Source organism: Triticum dicoccoides, chromosome 6B, assembly GCF_002162155.2.
Source record: "Triticum dicoccoides isolate Atlit2015 ecotype Zavitan chromosome 6B, WEW_v2.0, whole genome shotgun sequence".
Lineage (NCBI taxonomy): Eukaryota > Viridiplantae > Streptophyta > Magnoliopsida > Poales > Poaceae > Triticum > Triticum dicoccoides.
The window spans coordinates 639,846,097-639,861,853 of record NC_041391.1 but is presented as its reverse complement, the minus strand read 5'-3'; positions in this window follow the sequence as shown (position 1 = coordinate 639,861,853).

Sequence of the window (15,757 nt, the reverse complement as noted above, 5' to 3'; positions counted from 1 at the left end):
GAAGTGAGTGGGAGGAAAGTAGAACTTGATGAGGTAACTGTACCTGCTCCTTTATTGGAAAATAGTTCATCACAGAAACCGGTTCCTATGACGACTACACCAATAAGTGAGGAAGCTAATGATGTTGATCATGAAACTTCAGATCAAGTTACTACAGAACCTCATAGGTCAACCAGAGTAAGATCCGCACCAGAGTGGTATGGTAATCCTATTCTGGAGGTCATGTTACTTGACCATGGCAAACCTACGAACTATGAGGAAGCAATGATGAGCCCAGATTCCGCGAAATGGCTTGAGTGTTGGGGAACGTAGTAATTTCAAAAAATTTCCTACGCACACGCAAGATCATGGTGACGATATAGCAACGAGAGGGGAGAGTGTTCGTCCATGTACCCTCGTAAACCGTAAGCGGAAGCGTTAGCACAACGCGGTTGATGTAGTCGTACGTCTTCACGATCCGACCGGTCCAAGCACCGAACGTACGGGGCCTCCGAGTTCAGCACACGTTCAGCTCGATGACGATCTCCGGCCTCCGATCCAGCCGAGCTCCAGAGATGAGTTCCGTCAGCACGACGGCGTGGTGACGATGATGATGTTCTACCGGCGCAGGGCTTCACCTAAACTCCGCGACGATATGACCGAGGTGGAATATGGTGGAGGGGGGCACCGCACACGGCTAAGGAACGATCCGTAGATCAACTTGTGTGTCTTTGGGGTGCCCCCCCGCCCCCGTATATAAAGGAGCCAGGTGGGAGGAGGCCGCCGGCCAAGGAGGGAGCGCCAAGGGGGGAGTCCTACTCCCACCGGGAGTAGGACCCCCTCTTTCCAAGTAGGAGTAGGAGAAGGGGGGAAAGAGGAGGAAGAGGAGAAGGAAAGGCCCCCCCTTCCCTTGTCCTATTCGGACTAGGAAGGGGAGGGGCGCGCGACCCCCTCCTGGCTCCTTCTCTCTTCTCCCTCGAGGCCCATGTAGGCCCAATAACCCCCCGGGGGGTTCCGGTAACCTCCCGATACTCCGGTAAAATGCCGATTTCACCCGGAACCATTCCGATGTCCAAACATAGGCTTCCAATATATCAATCTTTATGTCTCGACCATTTCGAGACTCCTCGTCATGTCCGTGATCACATCCGGGACTCTGAACAAACTTCGGTACATCAAAACTTATAAACTCATAATAAAACTGTCATCGAAACGTTAAGCGTGCAGACCCTACGGGTTCGAGAACTATGTAGACATGACCTAGAACCATTCTCGGTCAATAACCAATAGCGGGACCTGGATGCCCATATTGGTTCCTACATATTCTACGAAGATCTTTATCGGTCAAACCGCATAACAACATACGTTGTTCCCTTTGTCATCGGTATGTTACTTGCCCGAGATTTGATCGTCGGTATCCAATACCTAGTTCAATCTCATTACCGGCAAGTCTCTTTACTCGTTACGTAATACATCATTTCGTAACTAACTCATTAGCTACATTGCTTGCAAGGCTTATAGTGATGTGTATTACCGAGAGGGCCCAGAGATACCTCTCCGACAATCGGAGTGACAAAACCTAATCTCGAAATACGCCAACTCAACATGTACCTTCGGAGACACCTGTAGTACTCCTTTATAATCACCCAGTTACGTTGTGACGTTTGGTAGTACCCAAAGTGTTCCTACGGTAAACGGGAGTTGCATAATTCTCATAGTTACAGGAACATGTATAAGTCATGAAGAAAGCAATAGCAGAATACTAAACGATCAAGTGCTAGGCTAACAGGATGGGTCATGTCAATCACATCATTCTTCTAATGATATGATCCCACTAATCAAATGACAACACATATCTATGGTTAGGAAACATAACCATCTTTGATTAATGAGCTAGTCAAGTAGAGGCATACTAGTGACTATAGTTTTGTCTATGTATTCACACATGTATCATGTTTCCGGTTAATACAATTCTAGCATGAATAATAAACATTTATCATGATATGAGGAAATAAATAATAACTTTATTATTGCTTCTAGGGCATATTTCCTTCAGTCTCCCACTTGCACTAGAGTCAATAATCTAGATTACATAGTAATGATTCTAACACCCATGGAGTCTTGGTGCTGATCATGTTTTGCTCGTGAGAGAGGCTTAGTCAATGGGTCTGCAACATTTAGATCCGTATGTATCTTGCAAATCTCTATGTCTCCCACTTGGACTTGGTCCCGAATGGAATTGAAGCGTCTCTTGATGTGCTTGGTCCTCTTGTGAAATCTGGATTCCTTTGCCAAGGCAATTGCTCCAGTATTGTCACAGAAGATTTTCATTGGTCCCGATGCACTAGGTATGACACCTAGATTGGAAATGAACTCCTTCATCCAGACTCCTTCATTTGCTGCTTCAGAAGCAGCTATGTACTCCGCTTCACATGTAGATCCCGCCACGACGCTTTGTTTTGAACTGCACCAACTTACAGCTCCACCGCTTAATATAAACACGTATCCGGTTTGCGATTTAGAATCGTCCGGATCAGTGTCAAAGCTTGCATCGACGTAACCATTTACGACTAGCTCTTTGTCACCTCCATATACGAGAAACATATCCTTAGTCCTTTTCAGGTATTTCAGGATGTTCTTGACTGCTGTCTAGTGATCCACTCCTGGATTACTTTGGTACCTTCCTGCCAAGCTTATTGCTAAGCATACGTCAGGTCTGGTACACAGCATTGCATACATGATAGAGCCTATGGCTGAAGCATAGGGAACATCTTTCATTTTCTCTCTATCTTCTGCTGTGGTCGGGCATTGAGTTTGACTCAACTTCACACCTTGTAACACAGGCAAGAATCCTTTCTTTGCCTGATCCATTTTGAAGTTTTTCAAAATTTTGTCAAGGTATGTGCTTTGTGAAAGTCCTATTAAGCGTCTTGATCTATCTCTATAGATCTTGATGCCCAATATGTAAGCAGCTTCACCGAGGTCTTTCATTGAAAAACTTTTATTCAAGTATCCCTTTATGCTATCCAGAAATTCTATACCATTTCCAATTAATAATATGTCATCTACATATAAAACTAGAAATGCTACAGAGCTCCCACTCACCTTTTTGGAAATACAGGCCTCTCCAAAAGTCTGTATAAAACCATATGCTTTGATCACACTATCAAAACGTTTATTCCAACTCCGAGATGCTTGCACCAGTCCATAAATGGATTGCTGGAGCTTGCATACTTTGTTAGAACATTTTGGATCAACAAAACCTTCTGGCTGCATCATATACAACTCTTCTTCTAGAAATCCATTCAAGAATGCAGTTTTGACATCCATTTGCCAAATTTCATAATCATGAAATGCAACAATAGCTAACATGATTCGGACAGACTTAAGCATCGCTACGGGTGAGAAAGTCTCATCGTAGTCAACCCCTTGAACTTGTTGAAAACCTTTTGCAACAAGTCGAGCTTTATAGACAGTTACATTACCATCAACGTCAGTCTTCTTCTTAAAGATCCATTTATTCTCAATGGCTTGCCGATCATCGGGCAAGTCAACCAAAGTCCATACTTTGTTTTCATACATGGATCCCATCTCAGATTTCATGGCCTCTAGCCATTTTGCGGAATCTGGGCTCATCATCGCTTCCTCATAGTTCGTAGGTTCATCATGGTCAGGTAACATGACTTCCAGAATAGGATTACCGTACCACTCTGGTGCGGATCTTACTCTGGTAGACCTACGAGGTTTAGTAGAAACTTGATCTGAAGTTTCATGATCAATATCATTAGCTTCCTCACTGATTGGTGTAGTTGTCACAAGAACCGGTTCTTATGATGAACTACTTTCTAATAAGGGAGTAGATACAGTTATCTTATCAAGTTCTACTTTCCTCCCACTCACTTCTTTCGAGAGAAACTCCTTCTCTAGAAAGGATGCGAATTTAGCAACGAAAATTTTGCCCTCAGATCTGTGATAGAAGGTGTACCCAATAGTCTCCTTTGGGTATCCTATGAAGACACATTTCTCCGATTTGGGTTCGAGCTTATCTGGTTGAAGTTTATTCACATAAGCATCGCAGCCCCAAACTTTAAGAAACGACAACTTTGGTTTCTTGCCAAACCACAGTTCATAAGGCGTCGTCTCAACAGATTTTGATGGTGCCCTATTTAACGTGAATGCGGCCGTCTCTAAAGCATAACCCCAAAATGATAGCGGTAAATCAGTAAGAGACATCATAGATCGCACCATATCTAGTAAAGTACGATTACGACGTTCGGACACACCATTTCGTTGTGGTGTTCCAGGTGGCGTGAGCTGCGAGACTATCCCGCATTGTTTCAAGTGTAGACCAAACTCGTAACTCTAATATTCTCCTCCACGATCAGATCGTAGAAACTTTATTTTCTTGTTACGATGATTTTCCACTTCACTCTGAAATTCTTTGACCTTTTCAAATGTTTCAGACTTGTGTTTCATTAAGTAGATATACCCATATCTGCTCAAATCATCTGTGAAGGTGAGAAAATAACGATATCCGCCACGAGCTTCAACATTCATTAGACCACATACATCTGTATGTATGATTTCCAACAAATCTGTTGCTCTCTCCATAGTACCGGAGAACGGCATTTTAGTCATCTTGCCCATAAGGCACGGTTCGCAAGTACCAAGTGATTCATAATCAAGTGATTCCAAAAGCCCATCAGTATGGAGTTTCTTCATGCGCTTTACACCGATATGACCCAAACGGCAGTGCCACAAATAAGTTGCACTATCATTATCAACTCTGCATCTTTTGGTTTCAACACTATGCATATGTGTATCACTACTATCGAGATTCAATAAAAATAGACCACTCTTCAAGGGTGCATGACCATAAAAGATATTACTCATATAAATAGAACAACCATTATTCTCTGATTTAAATGAATAACCGTCTCGCATCAAACAAGATCCAAATATAATGTTCATGCTCAACGCTGGCACCAAATAACAATTATTTAGGTCTAAAACTAATCCCGATAGTAGATGTAGAGGTAGCGTGCCGACCGCGATCACATCGACTTTGGAACCATTTCCCACGCGCATCGTCACCTCGTCCTTAGCTAATCTTCGCTTAATCCGTAATCCTTGTTCCGAGTTGCAAATATTAGCAATAGAACCAGTATCAAATACCCAGGTGCTACTGCGAGCATTAGTAAGGTACACATCAATAACATGTATATCACATATACCTTTGTTCACTTTGCCATCCTTCTTATCCGACAAATACTTGGGGCAGTTCCGCTTCCAGTGTCCAGTCTGCTTGCAGTAGAAGCACTCAGTTTCAGGCTTAGGTCCAGACTTGGGTTTCTTCTCTTGAGCAGCAACTTGCTTGCCGTTCTTTTTGAAGTTCCCCTTCTTCTTCCCTTTGCCCTTCTTCTTGAAACTGGTGGTCTTTCTTGACCATCAACACTTGATGCTCCTTCTTGATTTCTACCTCCGCAGCTTTTAGCATTGCGAAGAGCTCGGGAATAGTCTTGTTCATCCCTTGCATATTATAGTTCATCACGAAGCTCTTGTAGCTTGGTGGCAGTGATTGGAGAATTCTGTCAATGACACTATCATCAGGAAGATTAACTCCCAGTTGAATCAAGTGATTATTATACCCAGACATTTTGAGTATGTGTTCACTGAAAGAACTATTCTCCTCCATCTTGCAGCTATAGAACTTATTGGAGACTTCATATCTCTCAATCCGGGCATTTGCTTGAAATATTAACTTCAACTCCTGGACATCTCATATGCTCCATGACGTTCAAAACATTGTTGAAGACCCAGTTCTAAGCCGTAAAGCATGGCACACTGAATTATCGAGTAGTCATCAACTTTGCTCTGCCAGACGTTCTTAACATCGTCAGTTGCATCAGCAACAGGCCTGGCACCCAGCGGCGCTTCCAGGACGTAACTTTTCTGTGCAGCAATGAGGATAATCCTCAGGTTACGGACCCAGTCCGTGTAATTGCTACCATCATCTTTCAACTTTGCTTTCTCAAGGAACGCATTAAAATTCAACGGAACAACAGCACGAGCCATCTATCTACAAACAAACATAGACAAGCAAAATACTATCAGGTACTAAGTTCATGATAAATTTAAGTTCAATTAATCATATTACTTAAGAACTCCCACTTAGACAAACATCTCTCTAGTCATCTAAGCGATCACGTGATCCAAATCAACTAAACCATGTCCGATCATCACGTGAGATGGAGTAGTTTCAATGGTGAACATCGCTATGTTGATCATATCTACTATATGATTCACGCTCGACCTTTCGGTCTCCGTGTTCCGAGGCCATATCTGTATATGCTAGGCTCGTCAAGTATAACCTGAGTATTCCGCGTGTGCAACTGTTTTGTACCTGTTGTATTTGAACGTAGAGCCTATCACACCCGATCATCACATGGTGTCTCAGCACGAAGAACTTTCGCAACGGTGCATACTCAGGGAGAACACTTCTTGATAATTAGTGAGAGATCATCTTAAAATGCTACCGTCAATAAAAGCAAGATAAGATGCATAAAGGATAAACATCACATGCAATCAATATAAGTGATATGATATGGCCATCATCATCTTGTGCTTGTGATCTCCATCTTCGAAGCACCGTCATGATCACCATCGTCACCGGCGCGACACCTTGATTTCCATCGTAGCATCGTTGTCGTTATGCCATCTATTGCTTCTACGACTATCGCTACCGCTTAGTAATAAAGTAAAGCAATTACAGGGCGTTTGCATTTCATACAATAAAGCGACAACCATATGGCTCCTGCCAGTTGCCGATAACTTCGGTTACAAAACATGATCATCTCATACAATAAAATATAGCATCACGTCTTGACCATATCACATCACAACATGCCCTGCAAAAACAAGTTAGAGGTCCTCTACTTTGTGTTTGCAAATATTACGTGGCTGCTACGGGCTTAGCAAGAACCGTTCTTACCTACGCATCAAAAACCACAACGATAGTTCGTCAAGTTGGTGCTGTTTTAACCTTCACAAAGACCGGGCGTAGCCACACTCGATTCAGCTAAAGTGAGAGAGACAGACACCCGCCAGCCACCTTTAAGCACGAGTGCTCGTAATGGTGAAACCAGTCTCGCGTAAGCGTACGCGTAATGTCGGTCCGGGCCGCTTCATCTCACAATACCGCCGAACCAAAGTATGACATGCTGGTAAGCAGTATGACTTGTATCGCCCACAACTCACTTGTGTTCTACTCGTGCATATAACATCAACGCATAAAACCTAGGCTCGGATGCCACTGTTGGGGAACATAGTAATTTCAAAAAAAATCCTACGCACACGCAAGATCATGGTGATGATATAGCAACGAGAGGGGAGAGTGTTCGTCCACGTACCCTCGTAGACCGTAAGCGGAAGCGTTAGCACAACGCGGTTGATGTAGTCGTACGTCTTCACGATCCGACCGATCCAAGCACCCCGAACGTACGGGGCCTCCGAGTTCAGCACACATTCAGCTCGATGACGATCTCCGGCCTCCGATCCAGCCGAGCTCCGGAGATGAGTTCCGTCAGCACGATGGCGTGGTGACGATGATGATGTTCTACCGGCGCAGGGCTTCGCCTAAACTCCGCGACGATATGACCGAGGTGGAATATGGTGGAGGGGGGCACCGCACACGGCTAAGGAACGATCCGTAGATCAACTTGTGTGTCTTTGGGGTGCCCCCCCCGCCCCCATATATAAAGGAGCCAGGGGGAGGAGGCCGCCGGCCAAGGAGGGCGCGCCAAGGGGGGAGTCCTACTCCCACCGGGAGTAGGACCCCCTCTTTCCAAGTAGGAGTAGGAGAAGGGGGGAAAGAGGAGGAAGAGGAGAAGGAAAGGCCCCCCCTTCCCTTGTCCTATTCGGACTAGGAAGGGGAGGAGCGCGCGACCCCCTCCTGGCTCCTTCTCTCTTCTCCCTCGAGGCCCATGTAGGCCCAATAACCCCCCGGGGGGTTCCGGTAACCTCCCGGTACTCCGGTAAAATGGCGATTTCACCCGGAACCATTCCGATGTCCAAACATAGGCTTCCAATATATCAATCTTTATGTCTCGACCATTTCGAGACTCCTCGTCATGTCCGTGATCACATCCGGGACTCCGAACAAACTTCGGTACATCAAAACTTATAAACTCATAATAAAACTGTCATCGAAACGTTAAGCGTGCAGACCCTACGGGTTCGAGAACTATGTAGACATGACCTAGAACCATTCTCGGTCAATAACCAATAGCGGGACCTGGATGCCCATATTGGTTCCTACATATTCTACGAAGATCTTTATCGGTCAAACCGCATAACAACATACGTTGTTCCCTTTGTCATCGGTATGTTACTTGCCCGAGATTTGATCGTCGGTATCCAATACCTAGTTCAATCTCGTTACCGGCAAGTCTCTTTACTCGTTATGTAATACATCATTTCGTAACTAACTCATTAGCTACATTGCTTGCAAGGCTTATAGTGATGTGTATTACCGAGAGGGCCTAGAGATACCTCTCCGACAATCGGAGTGACAAAACCTAATCTCGAAATATGCCAACTCAACATGTACCTTCGGAGACACCTGTAGTTATCCTTTATAATCACCCAGTTACGTTGTGACGTTTGGTAGTACCCGAAGTGTTCCTACGGTAAACGGGAGTTGCATAATTCTCATAGTTACAGGAACATGTATAAGTCATGAAGAAAGCAATAGCAGAATACTAAACGATCAAGTGCTAGGCTAACAGGATGGGTCATGTCAATCACATCATTCTTCTAATGATATGATCCCACTAATCAAATGACAACACATGTCTATGGTTAGGAAACATAACCATCTTTTATTAATGAGCTAGTCAAGTAGAGGCATACTAGTGACTATAGTTTTGTCTATGTATTCACACATGTATCATGTTTCCGGTTAATACAATTCTAGCATGAATAATAAACATTTATCATGATATGAGGAAATAAATAATAACTTTATTATTGCCTCTAGGGCATATTTCCTTCAGTCTCCCACTTGCACTAGAGTCAATAATCTAGATTACATAGTAATGATTCTAACACCCATGGAGTCTTGGTGCTGATCATGTTTTGCTCGTGAGAGAGGCTTAGTCAATGGGTCTGCAACATTTAGATCCGTATGTATCTTGCAAATCTCTATGTCTCCCACTTGGACTTGGTCCCGAATGGAATTGAAGCGTCTCTTGATGTGCTTGGTCCTCTTGTGAAATCTGGATTCCTTTGCCAAGGCAATTGCTCCAGTATTGTCACAGAAGATTTTCATTGGTCCCGATGCACTAGGTATGACACCTAGATTGGAAATGAACTCCTTCATCCAGACTCCTTCATTTGCTGCTTCAGAAGCAGCTATGTACTCCGCTTCACATGTAGATCCCGCCACGACGCTTTGTTTAGAACTGCACCAACTTACAGCTCCACCGCTTAATATAAACATGTATCCGGTTTGCGATTTAGAATCGTCCGGATCAGTGTCAAAGCTTGCATCGACGTAACCATTTACGACTAGCTCTTTGTCACCTCCATATACGAGAAACATATCCTTAGTCCTTTTCAGGTATTTCAGGATGTTCTTGACTGCTGTCTAGTGATCCACTCCTGGATTACTTTGGTACCTTCCTGCCAAGCTTATTGCTAAGCATACGTCAAGTCTGGTACACAGCATTGCATACATGATAGAGCCTATGGCTGAAGCATAGGGAACATCTTTCATTTTCTCTCTATCTTCTGCTGTGGTCGGGCATTGAGTTTGACTCAACTTCACACCTTGTAACACAGGCAAGAATCCTTTCTTTGCCTGATCCATTTTGAAGTTTTTCAAAATTTTGTCAAGGTATGTGCTTTGTGAAAGTCCTATTAAGCGTCTTGATCTATCTCTATAGATCTTGATGCCCAATATGTAAGCAGCTTCACCGAGGTCTTTCATTGAAAAACTTTTATTCAAGTATCCCTTTATGCTATCCAGAAATTCTATACCATTTCCAATTAATAATATGTCATCTACATATAAAACTAGAAATGCTACAGAGCTCCCACTCACCTATTTGGAAATACAGGCCTCTCCAAAAGTCTGTATAAAACCATATGCTTTGATCACACTATCAAAACGTGTATTCCAACTATAGTCACTAGTATGCCTCTACTTGACTAGCTCATTAATCAAAGATGGTTATGTTTCCTAACCATAGACATGTGTTGTCATTTGATTAGTGGGATCACATCATTAGAAGAATGATGTGATTGACATGACCCATTCCGTTAGCCTAGCACTTGATCGTTTAGTATACTGCTATTGCTTTCTTCATGACTTGTACATGTTCCTGTAACTATGAGAATTATGCAACTCCCGTTTACCGGAGGAACACTTTGGGTACTACCAAACGTCACAACGTAACTGGGTGATTATAAAGGAGTACTACATGTGTCTCTGAAGGTACATGTTGAGTTGGCGTATTTCGAGATTAGGTTTTGTCACTCCGATCGTCGGAGAGGTATCTCTGGGCCCTCTCGATAATGCACATCATTATAAGCCTTGCAAGCAATGTGACCAATGAGTTGGTTACGGGATGATGCATTACAGAACGAGTAAAAAGACTTGCCGGTAATGAGATTGAACTAGGTATTGGATACCGACGATCAAATCTCGGGCAAGTAACATACCGATGACAAAGGGGACAACATATGTTGTTATGCAGTTTGACCGATAAAGATTTTCGTAGAATATGTAGGAACCAATATGGGCATCCAGGTCCCGCTATTGGTTTATTGACCGAGAATGGTTCTAGGTCATGTCTACATAGTTCTCGAACCCGTAGGGTCCGCACGCTTAACGTTACGATGACAGCTTTATTATGAGTTTATAAGTTTTGATGTACCGAAGTTTGTTCGGAGTCCCGTATGTGATCATGAACGTAACGAGGAGTCTCGAAATGGTCGAGACATAAAGATCGATATATTGGAAGCCTATATTTGGACATCGGAATCGTTCCGGGTGAAATCGGCATTTTACCGGAGTACCGGGAGGTTACCGGAACCCCCCGGGGGGTTATTGGGCCTACATGGGCCTCGAGGGAGAAGAGGGAAGGAACCAGGAGGGGGCCGCATGCCCCTCCCCTTCCTAGTTCGAATAGGACAAGGGAAGGGGGGCGGCGCCCCCCCTTTCCTTCCTCTCTTCCTCCTCTTTCCCCTTCTCCTACTCCTACTTGGAAAGAAGGGAGTCCTACTCCCGGTGAGAGTAGGACTCCCCCCTTGGCGCGCCCTCCTTGGCCGGCCGCCTCCTCCCCCCTGGCTCCTTTATATACGGGGGTGGGGGGCACCCCATAGACACACAAGTTGATCTACGGATCGTTCCTTAGCCGTGTGCGGTGCCCCCTCCACCATATTCCACCTCGGTCATACCGTCGCGGAGTTTAGGCGAAGCCCTGCGCCGGTAGAACATCATCATCGTCACCACGCCGTCGTGCTGACGGAACTCATCTCCGAAGCTTTGCTGGATCGAAGGCCGGAGATCTTCATCGAGCTGAACGTGTGCTGAACTCGGAGGTGTCGTACGTTCGGTGCTTGGATCGGTCGGATCGTGAAGACGTACGACTACATCAACCGCGTCGTGCTAACGCTTCCGCTTACGGTCTATGAGGGTACGTGGACGAACACTCTCCCCTCTCGTTGCTATGCCATCACCATGATCTTGCGTGTGCGTAGGAATTTTTTTGAAATTACTATGTTCCCCAACAGTGGCATCCGAGCCTAGGTTTTATGTGTTGATGTTATATGCACGAGTAGAACACAAGTGAGTTGTGGGCGATACAAGTCATACTGCTTACCTGCATGTCATACTTTGGTTCGGCGGTATTGTGAGATGAAGCGGCCCGGACCGACATTACGCGTACACTTACGCGAGACTGGTTTCACCGTTACGAGCACTCGTGCTTAAAGGTGGGTGGGTCCTGGCGCTAGGGTTTCCCTGGCGACTCAGGTTTGGTCCCCGGCGATCTAGGTTTTCCACCCTGTTTCTTCGCCGCCAATCCCCAGCAATCTTCCGTAGGATCGCCCCTCACGCCCACAGCCCTTGGTGCTTCCTTGACAGAAGGCAGAGGCAATCAATCCCCACCCGTAGTAACCCCCCACCAAAAAGCCTTTCGTGTTTTGGACGGAACATGATCGAAAAACAGCAAATTCCTAGCCGTCCTTAGGGATCTGGTCGGGTTGGTCCGTGGAGGTAGCAATGGAGGGAGTGGAGAAGATGCTGAAGAAGATGACCCTGTCCGCCGTAGAGAGAAAGGGGGTCAGATTCGGAAAGAAAGGAGGATTGGGGGCGGAGGCGGACCCCCAGGCGATTGGCAAGCTGCTGTCGGACAAACCGGCCTCGGCTGACATCCTAGCGAACACATTAGCAGGGTGTGGTGTCCGATTAAGGGACTACTCGGCAAGGACCTGGGAAAGAACAGATTCCTCTTCACCTTTAGGCAACCATCAGGAGTTCGGAAGGCGCTGTATGAAGGGCCGTGGATGTTTAACAATGAGCTGATAATAATGCGAGAAATAGACCCAAGGAGGACACTGGACGAGATGGAGTTCAAAGTGGTTCCTTTCTGGATACGGATCCATAACCTGCCGATGGGAAAAATGAATGTAGAATCAGGGAGGCTGATAGGGGACGAGATTGGCGAAGCTCTAGTGGTGGATGTGGAAGAGGATGGTACTGCCTATGGCCAATTCCTTCGAGTTAAAGTCCGCATAGATATTACAAAACCACTCATGAGGGGAATTCTAATAGAGGAGGAGGAGGTGCAGGAAGGAACTGAGTACGTGGAGATAGAGGAAGACGATGACAGTGGAATGAAAATAATTAGGATGTTTCGATGGTGTCCCTTTCAGTATGAATTTTTACCAGATTTCTGCTATGCTTGTGGGATTATTGGCCATGTAGAGAAAAGTTATAGCATTAAAGTCAGGTCGGGTGAAGCACGGGAGTATAACAGCAAGCTAAGGTACATTCCTCCAAAGCATAGGGACTGGGACAGAAAGAGCAGCGGAATAGGGCAGAGCAATAGTTCCAGTTCGAGGGAGGTTGGCAGAATGAGGAGTGAAGCTGATTCTTGGAAGAAATCTGATGAGGGGAAGGGAGCGGATCAGGGAGAGAAGGAAGTAACAAGCCCTCTAAAAAAGAACAATGAAAAAGCCAGTGAGGTCTATGTTCCACCAAATAGAAGAAGGCTGGATATGGGGCAGATAGGGGAGGGGAGTGGCGGGGACAAGGCAATTGTTACATTGGAAGGGCAAACAAAGCATGATTCAGTTACGGGAATGAAGGAACAAAAGGACAGCACGGTGGAAAGAGGAGGTACAGGAATAGCAGCAAATGGCAACTGTCCTGACACACATGAAACACCAAACAGGGAGGCAAAAAAGACAGACAAGAACAGCATGAGCGCGGCCAAAGAAGCTAAGGGGGGTGGCAAGTATGCGAGAAGGGAAAGGCCTGTCAAAGGGTCCGATGAGAAACTAGGAGTAAGGGTTGGGGCGAAGAGGGAGGGAGATGCAATGGAGACTGAAGATATAGTGTTAGAGAAGAAGAACAGGACAGAGGAGGGCGAACCCACACGCACTGAAGCGGGGCTATCAGAACAGCTCCGCGACAACCAATGAGGATAGTGGCATGGAACTGCCGGGGATTGGGGAATGGCCCGACAGTTCGAGGTCTTCTGGATGTCCAGAGGAAGGTGGACCCCGACATTCTGTTTCTCTCAGAAACTAAGATGAACGAGAAGAGATTGGAATGGTTTCGATGGAAAACGGGATTGACAAACATGGTGGCTAAGAGCTGCGATGGGCAGAGTGGAGGTCTGGCTCTCTTTTGGCGGAGTGAGGTGAATTTGAAGGCGGGGCTCAAGTCAAGATATCACATTAATGCTGAGATTACGGAGGAGGATGGTTTCCAATGGAGATTCACGGGCATTTATGGTGAATCTAAGGCAGATGAAAAGGAAAAAACATGGAAGCTCCTGAGAACGATAAAACATCGTAGTAATAAACCATGGTTATGCATGGGGGACTTCAACGAGATTCTGGTCTCGTGTGAGAAGGATGGGGGGCTGGCTCGGCCCCAAGTATGCATGGACCGTTTCAAGTCAGCCTTGGAGGACTATGGTATGCATGATCTTGGTTTCACGGGTGATATATATACATGGCGGAACCACCATCATGACAGCAACAAATATGTAAGGGAACGGCTGGACCGAGCGGTGGCCACAGAGAGTTGGTGTCAGAGATTTCCAGGATATAAAGTGTTTAATGAAGAACCGCGACACTCGGATCACAGACCTGTGGTCTTGCATACGATGGATGAGCAGGAGGGGGTATGGAAGGAAAGGAGGGTGAGTGGATTCCAATTTGAAGCAAGGTGGCTGGAGGAGGAACAATGTGATAGCATGATCGAGAATGCTTGGGCTAGGGTAGGCGCTGGAGGGGAACATAAGCTAGCTGAGCGGTTGAAACAGGTGGCGAGTGACCTACAGAGTTGGAGCAAAACTGAATTGGGCAACCTGGAGAAGAGAATATCTAGAACAAAAAAGGAACTAGAGAAATGCATGAGAGCCAATATCTCGGCTGACCAAGTAAGAAAGGAGCAAATACTACGATATAAACTTGAACGTCTTGAGGATCAACATGATCTGTACTGGAGGCAAAGAGCCCATGTGCCGTGGCTTCAAAAAGGGGATAGAAATACATCCTTTTATCATGGTTTTGCTTCACAACGGAGGAGATTGAACCGTATAAAAAAACTTAGAAATGAACAAGGAGATGTGGTGGAGAGGGAGGCAGATATGGCGGCGGTGATTACTAATTATTTCTCTGCTCTTTTCACCCCATCTACAGGTGACCGACTGGAGGAGCTCTTGGCATATGTACACAGTCGGGTCACACCTGGGATGAATGACATGTTGATGGCGGAATATACCCCGGAGGAAGTAAAATATGCGCTTAACGGGATCGGTGACCTGAAGGCCCCGAGTCCGGACGGCATGCCGGCTATTTTTTACAAGCGGTGTCGGTGTCAAAACTGGCGGATCTCGGGTAGGGGGTCCCGAACTGTGCGTCTAGGCGGACAGGAGACGAGGGACACGATGTTTTACCCAGGTTCGGGCCCTCTTGATGGAGGTAAAACCCTACGTCCTGCTTGATTAATATTGATGATATGGGTAGTACAAGAGTGGATCTACCACGAGATCAAGGAGGCTAAGCTAGCCTATGGTATGATTGTTGTAATGGAGGTTATGTCCTACGGACTAAAGCCCTCCGGTTTATATAGATACCGGAGAGGGCTAGGGTTACACAGAGGCGGTTACAATGGTAGGATATCTACATATCCATATTGCCAAGCTTTCCTTCCACGCCAAGGAAAATCCCATCTAGACACGGGACGGAGTCTTCAATCTTGTATCTTCGTAGTCTTGGAGTCCGGCGGACGATGATAGTCCGGCTGTCCGGACACCCCCTAGTCCAGGACTCCCTCAGTAGCCCCTGAACCTGGCTTCAATGACGATGAGTCCGGCACGCATAATGTTCGGCATTGCAAGGCGGGTTCCTCCTCCGAATAATCCAAAGAAGATTGTGAACACCAGGATAGTGTCCGGCTCTGCAAAATAAATTCCATGTTCCACCGTAGAGAGAATAATATATACACAAGTTCAATCTGCTGACGTATTTTGCGGCG